Source organism: Pseudorca crassidens, chromosome X (assembly GCF_039906515.1).
Source record: "Pseudorca crassidens isolate mPseCra1 chromosome X, mPseCra1.hap1, whole genome shotgun sequence".
NCBI classification, from domain to species: domain Eukaryota; kingdom Metazoa; phylum Chordata; class Mammalia; order Artiodactyla; family Delphinidae; genus Pseudorca; species Pseudorca crassidens.
In genome coordinates this window covers 16,746,853-16,752,852 of record NC_090317.1, presented here as the reverse complement: position 1 = coordinate 16,752,852, position 6,000 = coordinate 16,746,853, and positions in this window count along the sequence as shown.

Here is a 6,000-nt window from a genome sequence, read left to right as displayed (position 1 = left end):
ATATCATAGACCAGGTGGTTTAAATGACAGAAATTAATATTCCCTCAGTTCTGGAGGCTAAAAGTTTAAGATCAAGGTGCCAATATGGTTGATTTCTGATGAGAACTGTCTTCCTGGCTTGTTGACAGGTGCATTCTGGCTGTGTCTTTACGTGGTGGGGAAAGAGAAAGAGGACAAGCTGTCTGGTATCTCTTCTTACAAGGGTACTAATCCCATCATGAAGGTCCCACCCTCATGACCTCATATAAGCTTAATAATCTTTCAAATAGTATCACATGAGGGTTAGAAATTCAACATATGAATTTGGAGGAAACACAGTTTTTGGGGAAAATAGTCCATAGCACATATATAGGTTTATATTTTCCAGTAAACTCCCAGAAAAGGAAATTATGGGTCAAAGATATAAAAATTGTATGGTTCTCTTTATATTACCTAGTTTATTTCCAAAAGGATTATTCAAATTTACATTCCCACCAATAATGTATGAGAATTATGTTATATACCACACCTTGGGTACTAGGTATTCTTTTTTGGTTGGTGATGGTGGTATATATTTTTTAATTGTGTTAATTAGATAGGTAAAAAGAGTATCTCATTACTGTTTGAATTTGAATTTCCTTTGTACCAGAGAGCCTGAACATTTTTCCATGTCTGTAAACTAGTCGTGGTTCCCATGTTGTAAATTGCCTGTTCATGTCCTCTGTTTATCTAATCGATTCATAGGAGTTTCTTACACAGGAAAGATGTCAGCCTTTTGTCTGCTGTATTTGTGAATATTTTCACCAGCTTGATGTATGCCCTGAGATTTTGGATATTTTTTGACAGAATAATATTTCTCATTTTAATGTAATCATGATGGTCAATATATTCCTTTATTCAAAAATCCTTTTCCTTGGCTAGGGGTCCAACATGTGAATTGCAGTTCCCAGTTAAATAATAATGAAGATTGTGAGTTCAGATTAACTGAGTCTACAGACCCCCACCTAACCTGTCCCAGAGCCCCAGTTTCAACTTCCTTTTTAGCCCTCTTCTCTGAAAGTCCATGCAACAGGGACCATTCACAACTCTTAGCCTGCAAGAGGCTAACTACTGGATTTTAGATGACGATTACCCTTCAATATCGCTGTTGAAAATTGTAAACACACTAAAAGACAAGAATGCAACGTGAATATGATGATCAAATTCTTTAAATGGAAATATTTGATGACTTGGTAGAAATCTGACACCACTACCACTATGCCTCTCTTGTGTGGCGGCCAGCATGGTACCTGAAGAAGAAAAATGAGGCTAATACAAATTCTTTGGGCCCAATTCTGAATTACTCCCACAGACAAGTTGCCCGATAGCGTTGGCCACAAACGGGGAATTGAGTCTGTGACAACCCAGCAGAGTTTGGAGTTTTAACAGCTGGTAGGCAACAATTTTTAAATACATTTACAAAAATGTCTTAAAAACTCAACAAAGAAGAAGGTTCTCCTCTCACCTCAAACAAAATATTAGCAACAGACATATAAAATGACTTATACAATCCCCTCCATGGATTGCAGTGGCCACCTTCCTGGGTTCAAAGTTCTCTTGGGATGGAAAAACAAAAGTCATTAGTTCTGGAAAGGAAATGGATGTTCAACAGATTCTGCGGCTGGACAGAAGAAACTGCACTGGCTGTTGCATTCCAAGAGACATCAACAAAAAGTCCCACGTCTGCGGCACAGAGTACTATATAGGTGGGTGGGAGGGGGATCCTGGTGGGCAGAGCCTGAGTGCTGGGTGCCCTTAAGCACAGTGTCTGGGAATCCAGGCTGATTTGGAAAATGCTGATTTATGAAGAGCCCATATCCAGTAGCTTCTGAAGCAAGGGCATTTTCCTTCCTCCAGCTGCAATGCTCCTTTGCTGGAGGCCATGGAGTGCCGTCAAAGAGGCAAGAGCGGAGCGCTGAGTGTCTCTTTCGGGGGCAGGATCATGTTGGGGTGCAGTTTTTCCAGCAGCTCTCCCATTTCACTAAAGTCTCCCCGAAACAAATCTGGACTGGGACAATATACAGTCGTCCTTCTGTATCTGCGTGGAGTTGGTTCCTGGAGCCTCACACCCTCCCCCATACCAAAATCCATGGATGCTCTAGTGTGCTATGTAAAATGGCTAGTACAATGAATACAGTCAGCCCTCCGTATGTGCAGATGCAGAACCAGCAGGTATGGGGGCCAATGGTAGTGAATTTGAAGGATTACGGGGTTAATCAAGGGGCAAATATGACCACGAGGAAGTAGTACAAGAGTTTCATTTGGGCAATGCTATGACAGATTTGCATGTAAGGGGAAGTCCTTTACGGCATGAGACCTTCCAGAGGCTAAGGGGTGAATGGCGGGAGGGGAGGATGAGGTGCAGCTACTGTGGAAAACAGTTCCCTAGTTCCTCAAAAAGTAAACATAAAATTACCATATGATCCAGCAATTCCTCCCCAAGGCATATACTCGAAAGAATTGAAAACAGATGTCCAAACAAATACGTGTACCCAATGTTCATAGCAGCATTATTCACAATAATCAAAAAGTTGAAACAACACAAATGTCCTTCAATGGATGAACGGGTAAACAAAATGTGATCTATCCATACACTGGAATATTATTCAGCCATAACAGGAAATGAAGTACTGATCTATGCTAGAACAGGGATGATTTTTAAAAACATTATGCTAAATGAAAGAAGCCAGACACAAAGGCCACATACTAGGTGAGTTCATTCACATGAAATTTCCAGAACAGGCAAATCCACAGAGACAGGAAGCAGATTAGTGGTTGCCAGGGGATGACAGGGGGAAGTGGGGACGAGTTGTGACTGCTTAGTGGGTATGGGGTTTCCCATTTAGGGTAAGAAAAAATTCTGGAACTAGATAGTGGTGATGGTTACACAACTTTGTGAATGTACTTGATGCCACTGAACTCTACACTTTACAATGGTAAATTTATGTAAAGGGAAACTTTCTCTGCTCACAGTACTTCTGGCACCAAATGTGTAGGTTTTCTACACCAAGCAGTTCTGCAGTTCTTTGTGGACGCCAACTGGTTGCCCTACAATTTAATTCAATCTTGACACTAACTACCCAGAGTTAGCACAGATCCCACAGATTAAGGGCTCAGTCCCATAAGACTGCCCCCACTTCAGATGCCAATCACAAGTAATGAGTTCCCAGGTTCCCTACACTTCTTTACAGTTTGGCTGTAATCAGGGGTTCCCATGATCTCCTCCTCGGGTTTGACAATTTGCTGTAACAGGTCATAGAATTCAGGGAAACACTACTTACACTTACCAGCTTATTATAAAGGATATTATAAAGGATACAAGGGAACAGCCAGGTGAAGAAGTATTCAGGGAGAGGTCTGCAAGGGTCTCGAGCACAGGAGTTTGTGTCCCTGTGGAGTTTGTGGTGTGCCATCCTTCCAACACATGGACAGGTTCTTCTCCCCTTGGGGCTGAAAGCACTAAGCTTTTAATCATTACTTGGTCCTTCTGGGGACCAGCCCCCATCCTGGAACTACCCAGGAGCCCACCAAGGGTCACCTCATTAGAATGAAAGACACTCCTATTACCCCAGAAAGGGATTTAGGCACTCTGAATAAGATGCTTCTAGCACCCCTATCATCCAGGACATTATAAGAGTTTTGGGAGCTCAGTGTCAGGAACCACGGTCAAAGACCAAGTATATCTTTCTTATTACGTCATATATGATACATCTATTTTACTACAATAAAAAAAATCAGCAAAGGGTCTGAATAGACATTTTTCCAAAGGTGGCCAACAAGCACATGACAACATGTTCAACATCATTAGTCACTAGGGAAATAAAAATCAATACCATAATGAGGTGCCACCTCACATCCACTAGGATGTTTATAATAAAAAACACAGGCAGAACAAGTGCTGGCAGGATATGGGGGAAACTATAACCCTCTTACATTGTTGGTGGGATTGTTAAATGGTGCATCCGCTTTGGCAAACCCTTTCGCTGTTCCTTAGAAAGTTAAACATAGAGTTACCATATGGCCTAACAATTCCACTGCTAGGTATATACCCAAGAGAAATGAAAACATATGTCCACACAAAACTTTGTACATGAATGTTCCTAACAGTATTATTCATAACAGCCCCAAAGTGGAAACAACCCAAATATCCTTCAACTGATAAATGGATAAACAAAATTTGTCCTAGCTGTACAATGGAATATTATTTAGCCATGAAAAATGAAATACTGATACAGGTTACAACAAGATGAACCTTGAAAACTTTACGCTAAGTGAAATAAGCCAGTTATGAACAGCCGCATACTGTATGATTTCATTTATATGAAACGTCCAGCATAAGCAAATCCACAAAAATAGAAAGTACATTAGTGGTTGCCAGGGCCTAGGAGAAGGGGGTGATGGAGTTTGACTGCTAAGGGGTACAGGGTTTCTTTTTGGGGTGAGGGAAATTTTCTAAAATTAGATAGTGGTGCTGGTTGCACAACTTTGTAAATATACTAAAAACTATTGAATTGCACATTTTAAAAGGATGAATTCTATGCTATATGAATTACATCTCAATGAAACTGTTATTTAAAAACAGAAACACTAGCTTGTTTATAAGCATTTCCTAATCTGATTTTTTCTGAAGCCAAATATCTGGATGGGAAAAAAAAGATCAATACCCACCATATGTAATAAATGGCAGCAGATGACATAATTTTTGCTTCAACCATCAAGTCATCCTCCTCACGTATCATTTTCTTTCTGTCTAGGGAACTTTCTTTAGCCATTCTTTAAGGGTAGGTCTGCTGATGAAAAATTCTCTGAGAATGTCCTTATTTCCCTTTCACTTCTGAAGGAGGTTTTCACAAATATAGAATTTGTGTATGTGTGTATGGGTGGTAAACTGAACCAGCAATTAGTTCCGTTCTGTACCACCTCTTTCAGTGTCCTTGACGCTTCAGGTTTGCCTTTTTCTCCTTGATCATGTAGGTAGGACAATTGCCCAATCAGTGTATACGAATCTGTTGGGTTTCTTAAACAGTCACATGGATGCCATATAGATGTTCAAATGTGATGGTGAACAGGCACTTTGAGAAAGCCTTAATACTCAGGCCAGCCCTCCTTGTGAAACTGGGATGGGGTCGTGGTGACTCTACCTCTTGCAGACAGTTTTTTAAAAGTTACAACTATAAGGAAACATGAGCATTTTTCCACTTCATTAAATAGTCTTGAAAACATGATCAAGTTTGGGTTGGACTTGGCTTGCAATAAAGATGAGATGAAACCATGAAAGGGCTTTTAAACACACCAGCAAGAAATGCCATGAACGAGGGCAAATGAAAAGCTGAGAGATTCTGTGCAGTATCCAGGACAAACAATGGATTAGGAGAAGTGCTTAGAAATCACTGTAGGGTATGAAGGACTTCAGTACATGCCACCCCAAAATATGCCACTTCGGTTATACTGATTATCTTTAGCGGAAGTCATCTGAAAAAACAGCTTTCTCTGAAATCCCCTTATCTGCTTAAAGACAGAGCTTCTAAAAGGAACTCTGTCATAAATCCCCTCCTTGGAATTTTCATCAACCAGGGAGGATTGACTCTTACCACAGGAGAAGAACTAGATGTCAACACCACACCCAGAAAAACTCTGTCTCAAACTGTGAAATCTCCTATCTATGCTTCTAAGATGTCATCCAACTTTCTACAAATCATTTACTCTTCCCTAGATTGCCTACATCTTACCTCCCCTTCCCCTGTTAAGGTGGCATATAAGATCTCAAATCTCACTGCCTGTCTGGGTATTCTTTATTTTCTTATGATGCCATCGCCCAAATAACATTAAAAATTAATAAATATGTATACCTTTTCTCCTGCTACTCTGCCTGTTGTCGGTTTTTTTCATTGACCTAGGAAGTGTATATATTGACATATTGAATCTAGGAGGGTAGAGGGAAAGTCTTTCCTCCCCTACAGGTAAAAGGGAAGGACAATGGGG